Source organism: Chiloscyllium punctatum, chromosome 21 (assembly GCF_047496795.1).
Source record: "Chiloscyllium punctatum isolate Juve2018m chromosome 21, sChiPun1.3, whole genome shotgun sequence".
NCBI lineage: Eukaryota > Metazoa > Chordata > Chondrichthyes > Orectolobiformes > Hemiscylliidae > Chiloscyllium > Chiloscyllium punctatum.
Window position 1 is genome coordinate 12219030 of NC_092759.1, and position 22662 is coordinate 12241691.

Consider the following 22662-nt stretch of genomic DNA (forward strand, 5'->3'; position numbering starts at 1 on the left):
TGGTTTGTTACCCTATTCGGTAACATCTTCAGTGGGCCTCAGGCGAAGCAAAGCTGAAAATTCCTGCTTTCTATTTATATGTTTGGGTTTCTTTGGGTTGGTGAAGTCATTTCCTGTGGTGATGTTATTTCCTGTGGTGAAGTCACTTCCTGTTCCTTTTCTCCTTTGATATCAACAAACACATTGAGTTAGACTCCATCTACCACCCGATGAGAAAAGGATATCTGAGAGTGAGTTACAGACTGGGACCTCATCGACGGGTTCTAGTTGGTTTATGTATAGAATAACATGGGCCGAAATACAGACTGGAATCTAATTGAAGAACTTGAGGAGGGTTTACCCATGTAGAATAACAAATATCCTGGAGCGATTCACAGTCTATCTAAACAAGGTGTTCAGATTGGTTAATATATAGAATAACATATCAGGGAATGAGTCACACACTGGAATCTAATCCTGTGGTTCAGGATGCTTTTTGTATGGAATTATAAAAACCCAGGAATAAGCTACAATGTGGAATCTAATCAAGGCTTTTAACGGGATTATCCGGGAGTGGGTTACATTCGGAAATTTGATGAGAGAATTGAGGTGTTTGTAGTGGTTTATATATAGTCATAGAGATGTACAGCATGCAAACAGACCCTTTGGACAACCCGTCCATACTGTATATCCTGAGTTAAATCCCGACATTCTCCGGATTTATGCACATTTGGAAAAGCATGACCTAATTAGGGACAGTCATCATGACTTGATTGAATTTTTCAAGGTGGTGACAAAGGTGATCGATGAGGGTAATGCAGTGGATGTTGATAACATGGATTATAGTCAGGTTTTTGACCAGGTCTCTCATGGTAGGCCCATCCAGAAGATTACGTTGTGTAGGATCCACCATGACTCGGCCACGTGGATTTAGAATTGGCTTAACCATAGAAGACAGAGGATCGTGGTGGAAGGGTGTTTTCCTGGCTGGAGGCCCATGACTAGTGGTGTTCCGCAGGGAACCATACTGGGGACCTCTGCTCTTTGTGATGTATATAAATGACTTGGATAAAAATATAGATGGGTGGGTTAGTAGGTTTGCAGGTGACACAAAGATCGGTGGGGTTGGCGATGGTGCAGAGGGTTGGCAAAGGATACAGCGGGATGTAGATCAGCTGTGGACATGGGCAGAGAAATGGCAGATGGAGTTTAGTCTGGGTAAGTGTGAGGTGTTGCACTTTGGGAGGCTGGTACAATTGCAACACTTAAGAAGCATTTGGATGGGTATATGAATAGGAAGGGTTTGGAGGGATATGGGCCGAGTGCTGGCAGGTGGGATAGATTGGGTTGGGATATCTGGTCGGCATGGACGGGTTGGACTGAAGGGTCTGTTTCCATGTTGTACATCTCAATGACTCTAAATAGATTCAAGAACAGCTTCTTCTCTGCTGTTATTAGACTTTTGAATTGACCTCTCAAATTTTAAATTCAATGGTGCTTTTGCTGTCTCTGCGCCTTACCTGTCACCATAACCTTGTACTTTCTGCTCTGTTGTATTAACCTCTGCGTTTTGTGTGGTATGATGTGCCCCCCACCGGACTGCTCACCAAACAAAACAATTCACTGTACCTGGGTACATGTGACAATAATAAATCAAATCAAATCAAACCCTCCATTTCCAGCAGCAACTTGGTAAATCTTGACTGAAAACCCGCTCCAGCTTAATAATATCCTTCCCGTAACAGGCTGGTCTGTTATACTCCACAATATGTTCCAGATGAAGCCTCACCAACATCCTGTACAGCCTCAACATAAAACCCCAATTCTTACATTCTCGGGTCTGAGCAATGAGGACAAGCAAATTGAGATTGTTAGACTGAAAGATGGAAATGTATGACAGTGACGGGTTTACAATTGTAACAGTGAGACATGCGGGGTATATCAGAGTGAGGGTTGGGGTATGTGAGAGAGTGTTACAGGAGGAGTGTGGAGTTTATCAGTGTGTTACAGTGAGGGGTGTTGGATGTATTGATCTATTATAGAGAGGGGTGTGGATATATCAGAGCACTACAGAACTGTGAGGGGTGTGATACACATGAGAGAATTGGGGGGAGATGTTTGGGATACGTTAGACAGCTACCATGTGGGATATGGCTTACATCACTATGTTACAGTGAGGGATTTGCAGTATATCAGAGAGGGTTACAGTGAGGGGTGTGAGGTATATCGGAGAGTGTTGCAGTGAGGGGTGTGGGCTATATCGAAGAGTGTTACAGTGAGGGGTGTGGGGTATATCAGAGAGTGTTACAGTAAGGGGTGTGGGGTATATCGGAGAGTGTGACAGTGAGGGGTGTGGAGTATATCGGAGAGTGTTACAGTGAGGGGTGTGGGATATATCAGAGTGTGTTACAGTGAGGAGTGTGGGGTATATCAGAGAGTGTTACAGTGAGGGTTGTGGGGTATATCGGAGAGTGTTACAGTGAGGGGTGTGGGCTATATCGGAGAGTGTTAAAGTGAGGGGTGTGGGGTATATCAGAGTGTGTTGCAGTGAGGGGTGTGGGGTGTTTCAGAGGGTGTTACAGTGAGGGGTGTGGGCTATATCGGAGAGTGTTACAGTGAGGGGTGTGGGGTATATCAGGGAGTGTTACAGTGAGGGGTGTGCGGTGTATCAGAGAGTGTTACAGTGAGGGGGGTGGGGCATATCAGAGAGTGTTACAGTGAGGGGTGTGGGGTATATCAGAGAGTGTTACAGTGAGGGGTGTGGGGTGTATCAGAGAGTGTTACAGTGAGGGGTGTGGGGTATATTGGAGAGTGTTACTGTGAGGGGTGTGGGGTGTATCAGAGATTGTTACAGTGAGGGGTGTGGGGTATATCAGAGAGTGTTACAGTGAGGGGTGTGGGGTATATCAGAGAGTGTTACAGTGAGGGGTGTGGGGTATATCAGAGAGTGTTACAGTGAGGGGAGTGGGGTATATCAGAGAGTGTTACAGTGAGGGGTGTGGAGTATATCAGAGAGTGTTACAGTGAGGGGTGTGGGGTATATCAGAGAGTGTTACAGTGAGGGGGGTGGGGTATATCAGAGAGTGTTACAGTGACGGGTGTGGGGTATATTGGAGAGTGTTACAGTGAGGGGTGTGGGGTATATCAGAGAGTGTTACAGTGAGGGGTGTGGGGTATATCAGAGAGTGTTACAGTGAGGGGTGTGGGGTATATCAGAGAGTGTTACAGTGAGGGGTGTGGGGTATATCAGAGAGTGTTACAGTGAGGGGGGTGGGGGATATCGGAGACTGTTACAGTGAGGTGTGTGGGGTATGTCAATGAGTCTTACAATGACGGGAGTGGGGTATATCAGAGTGTTACAGTGAGATATGCTGGGGTATGTCGGAGTACCACAGTAATGAGCTTGGAGCTTTATAGTGAGGGGTACATCAGCTTCCCTGTGAGGGCTGTCTTCCGGTTTGATTCAAAGTCCTGGCATTGTGCAGTGTTTGGTGGGAGAGACGTTATCATTTGATTTTTTGTTTGTCATCACCCACAGTTACACAATGCTGAATGGATTCGTTGTATTGATTCTCGGCTGCCTGGAGGAGCACGTGCTTGGTCAAATGTCTTCTGGGCTGATATTCAGGCAGTCAGGGAAATCAATAACTCAGTTCTTGTGTGTGCGGGAGTCTGTCTGTGCATCCACGGCACTCTGGTGTGCTTGTTTGTGTGTGTGTCCAGCCATGCATGTGTCTGTGTATAATACAAAATAAAACCCCAAGATTAGGCTAATTGACTGCTTTGCCATTGGATATAATTGCAGCTAATCTGATTTTAGTCTCACCTCTAAGGGGACAGCATGGTGGATCAGTGGCTAGCACTGCTGCCTCAGAGTGTCAGGGACCTGGGTGCGATTCCAGCCTCAGGCCACTGTCTGTGTGGTCTGGACATGTCATCCCCAGGTCTGTGTGGGTTTCTTCTGGGTGCTCTGGTTTCTTCCCACAGTCCAAAAAAAGATGTGTAGGTCAGGGTGGATTGGCTGTGCTAGATTGGCTGCGCTAAATTGCCCCATAGCGTTCAGGGATGTGTAGGTTAGGGTGGATTGGCCGTGCTAAATTGCCCCATAGCGTTCAGGGATGTGTAGGTTAGGGTGGATTGGCCATGCTAAATTGCCCCATAGCGTTCAGGGATGTGTAGGTTAGGGTGGATTGGCCATGCTAAATTGCCCCATAGCGTTTAGGGATGTGTAGGTTAGGGTGAATAGGCCATGCTAAATTACCTCATAGTGTTCAAGGATGTGTAGGTTAGGTGAATTGGCCATGCTAAATTGCCCCATAGCATTCAGGGATGTGTAGGTTAGGGTGGATTGGCCATGCTAAATTACCTCATAGTGTTCAGGGATGTGTAGGTTAGGGTGGATTGGCCGTGCTAAATTGTCCCATCGTGTTCAGGGATGTGCGGGTTAGGATGGATTGGCCGTGCTAATTTGCCCCATAGTGTTCAGGGATGTGTAGGTTAGGGTGGATTGGCTGTGCTAAATTACCCCATATTGTTCAGGGATGTGTAGGTTAGGGTGGATTGGCTGTGCTAAATTACCCATAGTGTTCAGGGATGTGTAGGTTAGGGTGGATTGGCCATAATAAATTGTCCCATCGTGTTCAGGGATGTGCGGGTTAGGATGGATTGGCCGTGCTAAATTGCCCCATAGTGTTCAGGGATGTATAGGTTAGGGTGGATTGGCCATGCTAAATTGCCCCATAGTGTTCAGGGATGTGTAGGTTAGGGTGGATTGGCTGTGCTAAATTACCCATAGTGTTCAGGGATGTGTAGGTTAGGGTGGATTGGCCATACTAAATTGTCCCATAGTGTTCAGGGATGTGTAGGTTAGGGTGGATTGGTCGTGCTAAATTGCCCCATAGTGTTCAGGGATGTGTAGGTTAGGGTGGATTGGCCGTGCTAAATTACCCCATAGTGTTCAGGGATGTGTAGGTTAGGGTGGATTGGCCATGCTAAATTACCCCATATTGTTCAGGGATGTGTAGGTTAGGGTGGATTGGCCGTGCTAAATTACCCCATAGTGTTCAGGGATGTGTAGGTTAGGGTGGATTGGCCGTGCTAAATTGCCCCATAGTGTTCAGGGATGTGTAGGTTAGGGTGGATTGGCCGTGCTAAATTACCCCATAGTGTTCAGGGATGTGTAGGTTAGTGTGGATTGGCCGTGCTAAATTACCCCATAGTGTTCAGGGATATGTAGGTTAGGGTGGATTGGCCATGCTAAATTGTCCCATAGTGTTCAGGGATGTGTAGGTTAGGGTGGATTGGCCATGTTAAATTGCCCCATAGTGTTCAGGGATGTGTAGGTTAGGGTGGATTGGCCATGCTAAATTGCCCCATAGTGTTAGGCGCATTAGTCAGAGGGAAATTCGTCAAGGTGGGTTACTCTTCGGAGGGTCGGTGTGGACTTGGTGGGCCGAAGGGCCTGTTTCCACACTGTAGGCTTTCTGTGATCTCTGACCATCTTGTAGATACTATACACTGCTGCTACTGAGCTCCGGTGGTGGACCGAGTGGATTTTAGATTCAGAGAGGGCCTATCAAAGCGATGGTCAATGCAGGGTTAAAGCGTGCTGGGTTGGGTCTGAACAGATGCTCCTCAGAGAGTCCGTGCAGACTCGGTGACCTGAGTTGCTGCTTTCCACAATGTAGGGGTTCCATATCTGTGTGCCAAAATCATCCACCTCACTCTTAAAATCCCATTTTGTAGCACTGGGCTGATCGCCTTGTACGCTGTGAATGGGGTAGATTTATTCACGAAGGTTTGGAGCTGGTCTGGTTCAGTTTGTGGCCAATGCTAAACCCCGGGACACTGATCAGGGGAATGCCATTGAACGTCGAGGGGCAATGGTTCGAATCTCTCTTATTGGCGATGGTCATTGCCCAGCATTTGTGTGGTGTGAATTGTACCTTCTACTGCTGAGCTCAGACTTGAAAATATTGTCCAGGTCTTTCTGCGCCTGGAGAGTATTTCAACATCTGAGGAGTCGTGAAGAGCACTGGACGTTGGGTATGAGAAGTGATCTCACGGGAGTATGTACAATCCTGAGAGGAGGTTCCCCTTTGTGCGAGAGAGGTGCACAGAGTTTGCAAGGAAGAGACCTTCCTTTGAAGACAGTAATGAGGTGAATGGTTTCCGAGCAGAGGATTGTGAGTCCAAGAAACTCTCTTCCCAGAGAACAGTGGAGGTTGGGTCATTGAACATATTCCACGGAGCGTGAGACTCACCGGGCCAGTCATGGGTTATTGGGAGGGTCAGAGTTTGAGGGTTCAGGGACACAGAGAGGAAACCCCTGGGTCTGACGTGATTTTCTCAAATAACGGAGCAGGATCGAGGGGGTCAGGAGGCTTCATGTCCTATGTTCCTGTTGAGTGATCAGCAAGGAACCTCCCCACTTCTGATCTGCAAGCAACGGCCTGTAACAACGTGGCTCTGTGTATGTGTATATAGATTGACAGGGGACTGGCGACGAGAGCAGCAGGAGAGCAGCAGGTGGCGGGATTGCGGGGAAGGTAGCTCAACATTCTAGGGTACCGTTGTTTCGGATGAGATAGAGAGGAGGGGGGGGGGGGGGGGGGGGAAGAGTAAAAGAGGTGGAGGAGTTGCATGTATCCTCACTAGCCACTGGAGAGGTCCCACTGTTCAAGAAGAGAACCAGAGATAATCCAGTTAACTATAGATCGGTGAGTCTCACATCAGTGGTTGGGAAGCCATTGGAGGGAATTCTTAGGGATAGGATTTACGTGCATTTGGAAAAGCGAGGCCTAATCAGGAACAGTCAGCGTGGCTCTGTGTGGGGCAGGTCATGTCTTCCTCATTTGATTGAACTTTTCAAGGAGGTGACGAAGGTGATCGATGAAGGTAGGCCAGTAGACATCGTAAATATGGATTATAGTGAGGCTTTCAACCTGTCCCTCATGGGAGGCCCATCCAGAAGATTAAGATGCATGGTATCCACCATGACTAGGCCACGTGAATTCAGAATTAGCCTACCCACAGAAGGCCGAGGGTGGAAACGTGTGTTCCTGGCTGGAGGACCGTGACTAGTGGTGTTCCGCAGGGATCCGTACTGGGACCTCTACTGTTTGTGATGTATATAAATGACTTGGATAAGAATGTAGATGGGTGGGTTAGTAGGTTTGCGTATGACACAAAGATCGGTGGAGAGGGTTGTCAAAGGATACAGCAGGATATAGATCAGCTGTGGATATGGGCGAAGAATGGCAGATGGAGTTCAGTCTGAGTAAGTGTGAGGTGTTGCACTTTGGGAGATCAACTGTTAAGGAAAAGTATACAGTTAGTGGCAGGACCCTGAACAGCACTGATGGGCAGAGGGATCTTGGGGTTCAAGGCCATAGCTCCCTGAAGGTGGCCACACAAGAAGGTAGGGTGATAAATAAAGTGTCATACATGCTTGTCTTTATTGATTGGGGAATTGAGAACAAGAGTCAGGATGTCATGTTGCAGCTTTATAAGACTTTGGTTAGGCCACACTTAGAATATTGCGTTCAATTCTACTAACCACATTACAGGAAGAATGGGGAGGCTTTGGAGAGGATGCAGAAGAGGTTTACCAGGTGCGGCCTGGATTAGAGGCTATAAGGAGAGGCTAGAAAAAACTGTTGTTTTCTCTGGAGCAGTGGAGCCTGAGGGGAGACTTGACAGAAGTCTGTAAAATTAGGAAGTGGGGTGACGGTCAGAATCTTTTTCCCAGAGTTGAAATGTCTAAAACTAGGGGGGCATGTATTTAAGGTGAGAGGGGGAAAGTTCAGAGGAGATGTGAGGAGCACGTTTTTATACAGAGAGTGGGAGGCGTCTGGAACACGGCACTGGGGGGAGGCAGATACGATCGGGGCAATTAAGGGACATTAGGATAAGCATGTGAATATGCCAGGAATGGAGGGATCTGAATCAAGGGCACGCAGAAGGGATTGGTTTAATTTGGTGTCACGTTCGGCACAACATCGTGGGCCAAAGGGTCTGTTCCTGTGCCGTACTGTCCTCGGTTCAATGTTCTCTGTGTGCACATACATGTTTATATGTCTGTGCGGCTCCCTGTGTCAGTCTCTGTGGATTTGTGTCTCCATATGTTCATACATATGACCATGTGTCTATTTCTGTCTTGATGTGTATGTGTGTGTATGTCTGTGTCTGTGTGTGTGTTTGTGTCTGTGTGCACGTGTGCGTGTGTGTCTCTGTGCCTATGTGTGTGCGAGAGAGAGTGTCTATGTGTGTGACTGTATCTAGTGTGTGTGTGTGCCTGTATCTAGTGTGTGTGTGTGTGAGAGAGAGTGTGTGTTTGTATCTGTGTATGTCTGTATCTGTATATGTGAGAGTGTGTATTTGTATGTGTGTGTGTGCCTGTATCTGTGTGTGCATGTGTGAGAGAGTGTCTGTGTGTGTATGCCTGTGTGTGTGTGTGTGTGTGCAAGTCTGTATCAGTGTGTGCATGCCTGTATCTGCGTGTGTGTGCTTGTATCTGTGTGTGTGTATGTGTGAGAGAGTATGTGTGTGTCTGTATCTATGTGTGTGTGTGTGTTTGTGTGTGAGAGTGTGTGTTGTGTGTGTGTGTGCATGTGTGAGACCTCTTGAACCCAATGTAAACTCACTTTGGAATGTACCAAGCACAGGTAATTGTGAGGATTGCCAAAAAGTCATTTTGCCACTTGAAATTCAACCAATGCAGAAAAACCTGCTCACTGCAGCTTGTAATGGATTTTCAACGATCCATAATTGTTAATACATCACTGGATCATATCAGGCTGAAATTTAGCTTTACATTGAAAATGCCTGCTTCCCTATCAGTAATAACCATCTCTAGCCCCTGCACCCCTCTGTAACTCTGTAACCCCCTCCAACCTACTTCCCTCCCATTCTCTGTAACCTCCTCCAACCTACTTCCCTCCCATTCTCTGTAACCTCCTCCACCTGCTACAGTTCTACCTTTCTCGGTAATCTCCTCCAGCCGCTACACATCTACCTTTCTGTGTAACCATCTTCTTTGGGAGGTGCCAGTGTTGGACTGGGGTGTACAAAGTTAAAGATCACACAACACCAGGTTATAGTCCAATAGGTTTACTTGGAAGCACTAGCTTTCGGAGCGTCACTCCTTCATCAGGTGGTTGTGGAGTTGATGGTGTCCTACGGTCTTATACTCCACAACCACCTGAGGAAGGAGCGTTGCTCCGAAAGCTAGTGTGCTTCCAATTAAACCTGTTGGACTATAACCTGGTGTTGTGTGGTTTTTAACTTTGCACACCTTTATTGGGGGGGGTGATTATCAACCAGACTCTTCATCCAGAGACACAGATGCAGGTCCAAATCCTGACATGGCCGACAGTGGGATTTGATTTCAATAAAAAAATTTAAGATGACCACGAAATCATTGCCGATTGTCAGAAAACCCCATCTGGGTCACGGATGAGAAGGAAGTCTGTCATCCTGACCCTGGTCTGGCCTACATGTGACTCCAGACCCACAGCAAGGTGGTAGACTCTCAACTACACTCTTGGCATTTCGAGATGGGCGATTAATCCTGAGTTGGCCCGTGGTGTCCACATCCAGTGAATGGATGCGAAAGGCCCCTGCACCCCTCACTGTGTCTGTAATTCCCGCCTTTTGAGCACACCCCTTATCCCCATCGCTCTGCCTGAGCTCTCTCTCCTCCTTTCGGATGCTCCTTAAAAAACTGAAAGCTTTGACAATATAGCCACTTGTTCTTTTGACCTATAGATGCAGTTCGACATTTTGTCTAAGAATAGCCGGGGTTGGGTGGGGGTGTGGTAGGATTGCAGGTGCTTTAAGAATCTGAGTTGTTGTTGTGAGGCTGCGGAAGGTTGTGGAGTGGGGTGGGGGGTGGGGGGGTTGATTCCACAGGAGGACATTTGACACAGGCCTGGTCACAAAATGGCTGCCATCTTGACCGAGGGAAGTGGGAGAGGGAGGGCCGTGTTGTTGGTCAATAGGGTGTGGGGGGAGGGGTGTGTGGATTTGTTAGCCTTGGAGGCTAACTCTCTGCCCTGCCCTTCATCGACTTCCACCTCCCACAATGAGGTGAGAGTGTTGACATCATGTGACCAAGCTTGGCATCAAGGAGCCTGAGCAAGTCTGGCATCAACATGGTACCTGACGCAAAATCTGCTCTGCTTTCGAGGCACACCTGGCATGTAGGAAGGTGGCTGTGGTCATTGGGAGTTCAGTCATCTCAGCTTCAGGGCAGCTCTGCACGAGTTCCTCATCGTAGGCCCAGCCATTTTCAGCTGCTTCATCGATGACCTGGAGTGGGTCGAGGTGAGATACTCTTCGGAGGGCTAGTGCGGACCTGATGGTCTCAAATGCCTCTTTCCTCGCTGAAGGGGATTCTGTGTCAAATGCACAACTCCGGGCTTGGGCTGCCAAGTGGCAAGCAACATTCACAGCACACAATCGCCAGGCAGTGACCATCTCCACTAAGGTACAGGGTCAAGATTAGAGTGGTGCTGGAAAAGCACAGCAGGTCAGGCAGCATCTGAGGAGCAGGAGAATCGACGTTTCAGGCAAAAGCCCTTCTGATAGGGTATAGTCTAACCACTGCCTGCGATGGTGTTACCATCACTCAACTGCCCCACGATCAATATCCTTGGGATTACCACTGGCCAGAAACTCAACTGGACTTGCTGTATAAATACAGTGGCTACAAGAGCAGGTCAGAGGCTAGGAATGAGTAACTCACCTCCTGACTCCTCACACTCTGTCCGTCATCAACAAGCCAGGAGTATGATGGAATACTCCCCACTGGCCTGGATGGGTGCATCTCCAACAAACACCCAAGACAAAGGACCATATCCACAAACATCCCCCTCCCTCCTCCACCCACGCTCAGTGGCAGCGGGTTCGATTCCAGCCTCGGGCGACTGTCTGTGTGGAGTTTGCACACTCTCCCCGTGTCTGCGTGGGTTTCCTCTGGATGCTCCGGTTTCCTCCCACACTCCAAAGATGTGCAGGTCAGGTGACTTGGCCATGCTAAATTGCCCGTCATGTTAGGTGCAGTAGTCAGAGGTAAATGGGTTCGGTGGGTTACTCTTCGGGGGGTCTGTGTGGACTTGTTGGGCCGAAGGGCCTGTTTCCACACTGTAAGGAATCTCATCTACAAGGTGCACTGCGGGAGTTCATCAACGATCCTCATGACAGCACCTTCCAAAACCCCTGACCACTTTCAACGAGAAGGACAAGGGCAGCAGGTACATGGGAACAGCCCCGTCCTGCAAGTTCCTCTCCAAGCCACTCCCCATCCTGTCTTGGAAACACATCGCCATTATTCCACCCTCACCGGGTCAAAATCTGGAACTCCCTCCCTAACAGCATCGCCGGTCCACTTACAGCACATGGACCACAGCGGTTCAAGATGGCAGCTCCCTACCACTTCAAGAGGCAACTAGGGATGGGCAGTAAGTGCTGGTCGTCCTGAGACACCCATCTCCCATGAGTGAAATTTTTAAAAAACCTCTCATTTGCATCCAGGGTGACCTCTGAACTCCAGAAGGCCCGGTTTGGGGCACAGGCCATCGTCATGGAGATGAAAACCTTTAATCGCGCCCTTAACGCACAGTATCAAGGACTTGTGCATTTGACACAGAATCCCTTCAGCGAGGAAAGAGGCCATTGAGACCATCGGGTCCGCACTAGCCCTCCAAAGAGTATCTCCCCTAGACCCACCTAAATGTCCAACCTTATCCTGAAAGCGTGATGTCAATAATGATGCCTGGTTAAGCCTGGGGGAGTCTCCCTGGCTCCCAGGAACCAGGCTCCCTGGTTTGAAGGTGGGGGGAGGATTGATTCCCTCAGCCTCCTGCCACAACCTGCCCACCCCACCAAACCCACCCCCCCCCCCCACCAAGCTGCCATGAACACATGAGGCACTGGTCTTCTCAGGAAACAGTGAGTGGGCTAAATTCCAGGCTTTGGCAGAGATGGATATTTCCCCACCCCTCCCCATAACCCAGATCTCTGTCTGCGCCTCGATTCGATGACCTGAAGTTGGGAACAGATGTTATCAGCGAGGGAGATGTGAAGAAGCACTCCGATCGGTCGAGCGAGTGGACCAGAGTATGACAGGATGTGTGAAGATTGTCCTCAGTAGGAAGGATGGAAAAGTGGGACATTATTTACCGGAGCGCGAATTGACCGACGCTCAGGGTGGCTGACGAGATGACCACCTGCTCATGTAACCACTGCAACAGCGTTTTTCCGGCCGCCCCACAGCCCACCTCCCCAACCAGTATAGATGGCTCATTGGCTGTTGGCTCGCCCCCTTCTGTTTCCCAACCTCTGTCTGGATTGTCCATGCACAAGAACTGATTCTGATACACACATACACTCACACACACACACTCTCTCTCTCTCACACTCACACACACACACACTCACAGCTTTGCAGGTCCAGACAGGAGTGAAAGATCCTTTTTAGCCGTGTTAGTTATGGTGTTGGATTTTAGTCAAATTAGATTAGACTACTTACGGTGTGGAAACAGGCCCTTCGGCCCAACAAGTCCACACCGACCCGCCGAAGCGCGACCCACCCAGACCCATTTCCCTACATTTACCCCTTCACCTAAGACTACGGGCAATTTTAGCATGGCCAATTCACCCTGACCTGCACATCTTTGGACTGTGGGAGGAAACCGGAGCACCCTGAGGAAACCCACGCAGACATGGGGAGAACGTGCAAACTCCACACAGCCAGTCGCCTGAGGCGGGAGTTGAACCCGGGTCTCTGGCGCTGCGAGGCAGCAGTGCTAACCACCGTGCCACCCACATGACGCTGCGTTTTTTTAGTGAGTGCTGGAAAATCTCAGAGTTTGCTGCGTGGGGGTGCAGGGCGGAATAATTTCAGAAACATGTACTGGGGTTTAGCAATAAAAATCCCTCGGAGTTATTAGTCCCAGTGTGCATTCACCTCCAAATCCCATGGAACCTTATCAGAGTTTCAGCTTGGCTGTCAGAGAGAGAGAGAGCGGGAGATTATTTGAATTGTGTTTGGAGTCTTGTCTGATGAGGCCACCCGTTTCCAAGTGGTTGCATCACTGATTGACCGGGGATGTTCTGTTTGTGCAGCTATTCCCCGGGGGAAGGTGGCCAGATGCTTCTACTGTAGGTCATTATGGTGGAGGATGGGCACCTCCAGACAGAATGTGCATTTCTATAGTACACCTTACTCTCTCTGAGTGTACTAGAGTGCACTGTCGCCATTTCTTGTTACATTCATTTCTCCTTATGTGGTTCTTTCACTTCCTTGTGATAGCGCCTGACATCTGCAGCCCAGCTCCGAGCGTTTCACTTGGCCACTTCCAAAGAGTCAAGCAAGTTGCTGTGGGTCTGGAGTCATGTGTAGACCTGGCCCCTGCCCATACTGTCAGGCCCGGCTCTATTACAGTGCTGGATCTCTGTGTCCTTTCCCTGGGGCTGATGGAGATAAATCTACATTTCGACGGTACCTTCCGTGTCGTCAGTCCCCAGCTCAGCTCAGGGGGGGTTTGTAGCTCATTTGTGCCCCTGGACTGCATTACAGCAACAGGGAAGTTGGTAGAGGGTGGGCTGAATGGCCTCTGTCTGTGCTGAATGATGTCTCCATCGCCTCAATTAATTATTTCAACCTTGCTGCTCTCTCCCTCCCTCCCTCTCTGTATCCATGTCTTCTCTCTCTCTCTCTCTCTCTCTTTCTCCCCCCATCTCTCTCTCTCTTTCTCTCCCCATCTCTCTCTCTCTTTCTCTCTCTCTCCCATCCTCTCATTCTCTCTCCCTCTGAGTTTCTGACTCTCCCTGAACTTTTTTCTGTGTCTTGCTCTCTGCTTCCCCTCCCTCTGTCTCTCTCTCTCTCTCTGTCCCTCTCTCTCTCTCTCATTCTCTCTCTCTCTCTCTTTCTCCCCCATCTCTCTCTCTCTTTCTCTCTCTCTCCCATCCTCTCATTCTCTCCCCCTCTGAGTTTCTGACTCTCCCTGAACTTTTTTCTGTGTCTTGCTCTCTGCTTCCCCTCCCTCTCTCTCTCTCTTGCTCTCTCTCTCTTTCTCTCTCTCTCTTTCTCCCCCCCCCCGCCTCTCTCTCTCTCCCATCCTCTCATTTTCTCTCCCTTTGAGTTTCTGACTCTCCCTGAACCTTTCTCTGTGTCTTGCTCTCTGTTTCTCTCTCTCTCTCTCTTGCTCTCTCTCTCTTTCTCTCACGCCATGTCTGCACAACCCTCCATGATCTCTGTGCCCCCTAATTCCTGTCCGTTATGATGTGGAAGTCGAACCCCTCTATTAATTAAAACCAAACACCCAGAAAAGCTTGCCTCGCTTCGTAAATGTGAGTGACAGAGAACGAGAGAGAGAGGGGCACAAGACATGGATACAGAGAGGGAGGGAGCAACAAGGTTGAAATAATTAGTTGAGGCAATGGGGACATCATTCAGCACAGAGGCCATTTAGCTCACTTGTGCCAATAATCTCCACTAATTAAAGAAAGAAAAATAACAATTAATTTTCCTAGGGATAGGCTTTGGCCAATCCAGGCTATGACAGAGGACCAATAGCCACAAATGTTGGTTGCTGGGAAACTGATTTGCTGAATTTGACTTTTCCAATCACCCTGCAGCTGGTATGTGAATGATACAGTTACCAAAGTGTCTACACTTCCGCATCTCCGTCACCAGATTTGAACACGTCCTGAGGTCAAGTCACACAGTCCCTTACTCGGGGAGGGATGGAGTGCATTGTGGGGTGGTTCAGGGAGGGCTCACAAGTCTTGACATTTCAGGTTTTTTGCTTCCAGTGTATCATCTCTTCTCCCACGTTGTGTTTCTCCTCTACTTTGTTACTGTGTCTGTCTCCCAGTTCACACTCCCTCCTCAGCTGTTCTCTTCTCTCGGTCTAGATTAGAGTGGTGCTGGAAAAGCACAGCAGGTCTGGCAGCATCCGAGGAGCTGGAAAATCGACATTTCAGGCAAAAACCCTTCCTCAGGAATAGAGGCAGGGAGCCTCCAGGGTGGAGGGGGTGGGGTGGGGCTTTGGGGAAGGCAGCAAAGAGTACAATCGGTGGATGGGGGTGGGGGGTAAAGGTGATAGGTCAGAGAGGAGGGTGAAGTGGATAGGTGAGAAGGAAGATTGGCAGGTAGGACAGGTCATGAGAGCGGGGCTGAGTTGGAAGGTTGGAACTGAGGTAAGGTGGGGGGAGGGGAAATGAGGAATCTAGTGAAGTCCACATTGATGCCCCAGGGGTTGGAGGGTCTTGAGGCAGATGAGGCGTTCTCGCTTATTCTGAGCTTTATACCTCCCCTTCTGTTTCTGTTTGTCCCTCACAACTGTAGTGGGGATGTTGGGAAAGATGTTAAATGGAAGTGACCATGGAACATTTGTAATTATGGGTGACTTTAGTCACAGAGTCATAGAGTCCTCCAGCACAAAGACAGGCCCTCTGGTCCAAACTGGTCCATGCCGACCAAAATGGCCGTCCACGCTAACCCCATTTCCCTGCACTTGGCCCATATCCTTCTAATCCTTCCCTCTCCATGTATTTGTCCAAATGCCTTTTAAATGTTGTTAATGTACCCGCCCCAACCACTTCCGCTGGCAGCTCATTCCATCTGTGTACTACCCTCTGGGTAAAAATGTTGCCCCCTCAGGTTCCCTCTTTACTCTTTCCCCTCTCACCTTAACCTGATGCCCTCTAGTCCTCGATTCCCCAACCCTGGGGAAAAGACTGAGTGCGCACACCGTATCTGTGCCTCTCATGATCTTATACACCTTTATAACACCTCTCCCTTCAATCTCGTATGCTGTAGTCTACAGATAGATTGGGCAAATTAGTCATCATACCATCGAAGGGGAATCCCTAGACTGTGTATGGGATGGATTTCTGGATCGATACATTGAGAAACCAGTGCAAGAACAGGCCTTCTTAAAGTGACCATTATCCGATAGAGCTCTTCATCCAGACAAAGAATGAAGTAGATAATTCCGAGACTAGGGTCTTAGAACATAGAAAAGTACAGCATAGGACAGACCCTTTGGCCCACGATGTTTAATCCTAATGTAAATTATAATAACTTAACCTACGCACCCCTCAACACACTGCTATCCATGTGCACGTCCAGCAGTTGCTTAAATGTCCCCAGTGACTCTGCTTCCACCACCACCACTGGTAACACATTCCATGCATTCACAAGATTAGATTACTTACAGTGTGGAAACAGGTCCTTCGGCCCAACAAGTCCACACCGACCCGCCGAAGCGCAACCCACCCATACCCCTACATCTACCCCTTACCTAACACTACGGGCAATTTTAGATGGCCAATTCACCCTGACCTGCACATCTTTGGACTGTGGGAGGAAACCGGAGCACCCGGAGGAAACCCACGCAGACACTGGGAGAACGTGCAAACTCCACACAGTTAGTCGCCTGAGGCGGGAATTGAACCCGGGTCTCTGGCGCTGTGAGGCAGCAGCACTGTGCCACCGTGCCGCCCACAAGTCTCTGTGTAAAAAACCTACCTCTGACGTCTCCTTTATACCTTTCCACTAATATCTTAAAATTATGACCCCCTCGTACCCGTCAATCCTGCCCTGGGGAAGAGTCTCTGGCTATTGACTCTATCTATTCCTCTCATTATCTTGTATACCGAATGAGTTGGCACGGGACAGGAGTTGGCTATGATGGATTGGGAAATGGTCCTGAAAGGAATTAGAGTGGATAGGCAGTGGGAAACATTCAAGGAGTGAATGGTTGATCCGCATCAATGGTTCATTCCTGTCTGGTGCAAGAATGCGAAAAGAAACTTGGCAAGGGAAATGGTTACAGACCTGAGGGTTGGGAACAGTTTAGACATCAGTAGGGGAGCAAAAGATTGATTAAGAAGAGAGAAATAAGTTATGAGCAGAAGCTCGCAAGGAACGTAAAAATTGACTGTAAACGTTTTCCCGGCAGTTAAGAGAAAATGATTGGTGAAAATTAATGTCAATCTGGATTAATGGTGCTGGAAGAGCACAGCAGTTCAGGCAGCATCCAAGGAGCAGTGAATATTCCTGACGAAGGACTTTTGCCCGAAACGTCGATTTCGCTGCTCCTTGGATGCTGCCTGAACTGCTGTGCTCTTCCAGCACCACTAATCCAGAATCTGGTTTCCAGCATCTGCAAGTCATTGTTTTTACCTCGAAAACTAATGTCAGTCTATTCCAGGTGATTGTGGGTAATTTGGAATGGAGGGACAAAGCTGATGACTAAGTACAAACCTTGCTTCTGTCCTTTAACAAAGGATGACATGAATAATGTCCCAGAAACAATTGGGGAACACGGGGTTCAGTGAGAAGGAGAAGCAAATCCAGATCTGTCGAGAAATTAATGGGATTAAAGGCTACTATGTCCCCAGTTCTACATTCTAGAGTATTCAATGGACCCAGAAATAGTGAATACGTTGGAGGTTATCTTCCAAGATTCTTTAGATTCTAGAACAGTCCCTGCAAATTAGATGGTAGCTCATGTATCCCCACTACTTCAAAAGAGAAAATAGGGAATTATCGAGCAGTGAGGGAAGATGCGAGAGTCCATTATCGAGGATTTTTTTAGCAGATAAGGAGAAATGTCTACACCCAGAGATTGGTGAGCCTGTGGAATTCACCATCACAGAAAGTGCTAGAATCAGACACAATCAGTATGGATTTACCAAAGGGAAGTCATGCTTGACAGCTTTTCTGGAGTTTATTGAGGAGGTATCTTGTGGAGTTGACTGGGGGAGTCAGTGGATGTGATTTATTCGGACTTTCCGAAGGCTTGTGACAAAGTCTCACTGAAGAGATCAATGTATAAAATTAAAGTGCTTGGGATTGGGGGTAGAGTATTGAGATGGATAGAAATTTGGTTTATAGAGAGCAAATAAAGAATCAGAAAAAAATGGGTCTTTTTCTGAACGGCAAGCAGTAACTAGTGGGGTACCACAGAGATCAGTGCTAGGGCCCCAGCTATTCACAGGCAGTAACTAGTGGGGTACCACAGAGATCGGTGCTGGGTCCCCAGCTATTCACAGACAGTAACTAGTGGGGTACCACAGAGATCGGTGCTATGACCCCAGCTATTCACAGACAGTAACTAGTGGGGTACCACAGAGATCGGTGCTAGGGCCCCAGCTATTCACAGACAGTAACTAGTGGGGTACCACAGAGATCGGTGCTGGGACCCCAGCTATTCACAGACAGTAACTAGTGGGGTACCACAGATTTCGGTGCTGGGACCCCAGCTATTCACAGACAGTAACTAGTGGGGTACCACAGAGATCGGTGCTGGGACCCCAGCTATTCACAGGCAGTAACTAGTGGGGTACCACAGAGATCGGTGCTGGGACCCTAGCTATTCTTGATATGTGTTAACGATTTGATGAGGGTACTAAATGTAATATCTGAAAATTTGCAGATGACCCAACGCTGGATGGAAGGGTGTGCTGTTGGGGGATGCAGAGATGGTGTATTTGATTTGGGCGGGCTGAGGGAGTGAATACATGGCAGATGCAGTTTAATGTTGATACATAAGAGGTTATCCTCTTTGGTAGCCAAAATGGGAAGGCAGGTTACGATTTGAGTGGCTGTAAATTAGAGCGATAGGGGATGTTCAACAAAACGTGGACATCCTCATGCACCACTCGCGTGCAGGTGTAGCAGGCGGTAAAGAAGGTAAATGGTCTCCTTCATTGCGAGAGGCTTCGAGTACAGAAACAAGGCCACCTTGGTACAATTATACAGGGCATTGGTGAGGCCACACTTGGAATATTGTGTGCAGTTTTAGGCTCCCAGTCTGGGGAAGGATGTTCTTACTCCAGAATGAGTGCAGCAAAGGCTTCCCATTAGAATGTTCCCATTCCCATGTTTCCTGGAATGATAGGACTGATGAATGAGGCGAGATTTACTCGGTCATTAGCGTTTACAAGAATAAGGGGTGCGGTGGGGGGGTGTCTCAGAGAAACCGATAATATTCTAACGGGACTGGACAGGTTAGATGCAGGAAGGATGTTTCTGCTGGTGGGCAGATCCAGAAGCATGGGTCAGAATTTCAGGTTTAGGTGTCAACCTTTCAGCAAAAGGTCATGACAAATGTCTTCCCCCCCCCTAGATTGTGGAATTCAATTTTCACAGAACGTGGTTGGGGATTTTGTGGGAGGTTGTGATTCGGCTTTTCAGCTCGATGATCAGCCAGGGTCATGAAGGAAGGTGGAGCAGGCTCAATGGGTCGAATGGCCCACTCTTGCTCCTGTTCCTTGTTTCGGTACGTCACATTCTCCCTTTGTGTGACTGAACCTCTCTCCCTCCCCCTTTTCCTCAGACTGACTGGCTCTCACTGCTCCTCTGACTCCCTTTCTCTCCATCCCTGTGTGGACTTTCTGCTCCCCCCCACCCCCCGACTGTACCTTTATTTCTCTCTCCATACCCACCCCCTCCCCTCCGTGTCTGTGTCCCTCCATCCCGACCTCTCTGTGTTCCTTGGCCTCTCCCTCGTTAACTGCTTATCACACTCAGTCTGTCTTTCCCTCATTTACTCTAACTCTGTCTGTGTGTGTGTCTGTCTGTGTCTGTATGTGTGTCTGTCTGTGCGTATGTGTGTCTGTCTGTGTGTGTGCCTGTGTGTGTGTCTCTGTGTGTGCTCTCTGTGTGTGCCTGTGTGTGCCTTTGTCTGTGTGTCTCTGTGTGTGTATACGTGTCTGTGTGTATGTCTGTGTGTGTGTCTCTGTGTGCATCTGTGTGTGTGTGCGTGTCTGCATGTGTGTCTGTGTGTGTTTGTGTGTCTGTGTCTGTGTGTATGTCTGTGTGTGTGTCTCTGTGTGTGCCTGTGTGTGTCTCTGTGTGCGTCTATGTGTGTGTGTGTCTGCATGTGTGTCTGTGTGTGTTTGTGTGTCTGTGTCTGTGTGTTTATCTCTGTGTGTGTTTGTGTGTCTGTGTCTATGTGTGTCTGTGTGTGTGTCTCTGTGTGTGCCTGTGTGTGTCTCTGTGTGCGTCTGTGTGTGTGCGCGTGTCTGCATGTGTGTCTGTGTGTGTTTGTGTGTCTGTGTCTGTCTGTGTGTCCGTCTGTGCGTGTGTGTGTCTGTCTGTGTGTGTGTCTGTGTGTGTCTCTGTGTGTGCCTGTGTGTGTCTTTGTCTGTGTGTCTGTGTGTGTGTGTACGTGTCTGTGTGTATGTCTGTGTGTGTGTTTGTGTGTCTGTGTCTGTGTGTGTCTGTGTGTGTGTGTTTGTGTGTCTGTGTCTGTGTGTTTGTCTGCCTGTCCCTCAGCCTCAATCCCTGTACGACTTTGCCTCTCTGTGTTTCTCTCCCTCTAACCGTATGCCTTCCTCTGGCTCCCTCTCAGTTTGTTTGTTAGCCTCTGTTTGCCTGATCTGTGCCCTCGTCTGTGTGTGTGAGACTCTCTTTCTCTCTGTCAATTCCCCCCCTCTCTCTCTCTCTCCCACCCGACTCCCCATGTCTCTTTCCCTCTCTTTGCCTGGCATGCACGTACCTCTCTCTTTCTCCCCTTCTCCTTCTCCCCGCCTATTAGCTGGAAGCTGTTCAGTGAGTAATAATGAGCACAGAGCTCTCGATTTGAGTGGAGTAAGTCCCAGGAAGCTTTGATCCTGCACTGCATGCTTGCTCATACTAATGCTGCTGAGATTTGCAGCGATCGTTTTGTTGCAGTGGTGTGTGTATGTGTACGTGTGTGTGTTTGTGTGTGTCCCTCTGTGTGTGTGTGTATGTGTGTTTGTAGGGTGGGTGGATTGGCTGTGCTAAATTGTCCATTGTGTTCAGGGATGTGTAGATCAGGTGCATAAGTCAGGGGTAAACACAGGATAATGGGGTGGGGGAATGGGTCCAGATGGGTTACTCTTCAGAGGGTTGGTTTGGGTCGAAGGGTCTGTTTCCACACTGTAGGGATTCTGTGATTTTCAGATTTGACGTTTGGAATCATAGGTTTTGAAGAGGAGCCAGTCACCTCCTGCTGGTCGTCTGGAATACAGCAACGACCTACATTCACAGAAAACCCCCGAACACAGTGAGATGGTCATATGGGCCACTCAAGGGAAGGCCATCAAACTGACCTTGACACCCAAGCAGCAGAAAGTCAGTTTGATGGCCTTCCCTTGAGCAGGTCCTTGGAGAGAAATTAGGGAAGGTGGAAGAGAAGGTCAAGGAGCAGCTGGGATCATACAGAACGAGGGACAGCTTTACAAAGCTGAATACACTTCCCCAACAGAGCTGTTCCTCTGTGGGATTTCAAGGGATGCAGGAAAATAGTTATACGATTTCTCCAGTGTTACCAGATTGGATTAGGTCCCCACTGCCTTGATAGCTGAGTTGCTCATCATCCCTGAGTGCAGAACACAAGACCGACCCTCAGACAGTGCAGTATTGCCTCAGGACTGACCCTCTGACAGCACTCCCTCAGCACTGACCCTCTGACAGTGCGACACTCCCTCAGGACTGACCCTCTGACAGCACTCCCTCAGCACTGACCCTCTGACAGTGCGGCACTCCCTCAGCACTGACCCTCTGACAGTGCAGTACTCCCTCACCACTGACCCTCCGACAGGGCCCACTCCCTCACCACTGACCCTCCGACAGTGCAGCACTCCCTCAGCACTGACCCTCTAACAGTGCGGCACTCCCTCAGCACTGACCCTCTGACAGTGCGGCATTCCCTCAGCACTGACCCTCTGACAGTGCGGCATTCCCTCAGCACTGACCCTCTGACAGTGCGGCACTCTCTCAGCACTGACCCTCTGACAGTGTGGCATTCCCTCAGCACTGACCCTCTGACAGTGCAGTACTCCCTCAGCACTGACCCTCTGACAGTGCGGCACTCCCTCAGTACTGACCCTCTGACAGTGCGGCACTCCCTCAGCACTGACCCTCTGACAGTGCAGTACTCCCTCAGCACTGATCCTCTGACAGTGCGGCACTCCCTCAGCACTGACGCTCCGACAGTGCGGCACTCACTCAGCACTGACCCTCTGACAGTGCGGCACTCCCTCAGCACTGACCCTCTGACAGTGCGGCACTCACTCAGCACTGACCCTCTGACAGTGCAGCACTCCCTCAGTACTGACCCTCTGACAGTGCGGCACTCCCTCAGCACTGACCCTCTGACAGTGCAGTATTCCCTCAGTACTGACCCTTTGACAGTACTCCCTTGGCAGTGACCCTCTGACAGTGCCTGTTCCCTCAGCACTGACCCTCTGACAGTGCAGCACTCCCTCAGTACTGACCCTCTGACAGTGCAGTATTCCCTCAGTACTGACCCTTTGACAGTACCCCCTCGGCAGTGACCCTCTGACAGTGCCTGTTCCCTCAGCACTGACCCTCTGACAGTGCAGCACTCCCTTGGCAGTGACCCTCTGACAGTGCAGTATTCCTGCAGCGTTGACCCTCCGACTGTGCGGTGCTCCCTCAGTACTGATCCTGAGATATAATTATTGTATTTATTTCCTCTGCTTAAGCCTGTGAAATATTTCGTAATTTTGGAATGCTGTTTGTGTCTTTTACTGCGAAGATCAATGTAACGTCTTTATTCAGCTCTTCTGCCATGTCGTGTTTCACCGTTATTATTTAGACTGGATTCCCTACAGTGTGGAAACAGGCTCTTCGGCCCAATAGGTCCACACTGATCTTCCGCAGAATAACCCACC

At 49.1% G+C, this 22662-nt stretch overlaps 1 protein-coding gene across 6 annotated transcripts in view; it reads left to right on the forward strand.

Annotated features, from left to right (window-relative positions):
• Positions 1-22662, forward strand: part of LOC140492575 (neuroligin-1-like) — a 569981-nt gene that overhangs the window by 475115 nt on the left and 72204 nt on the right. The gene's annotated exons all lie outside the window — the stretch shown is intronic.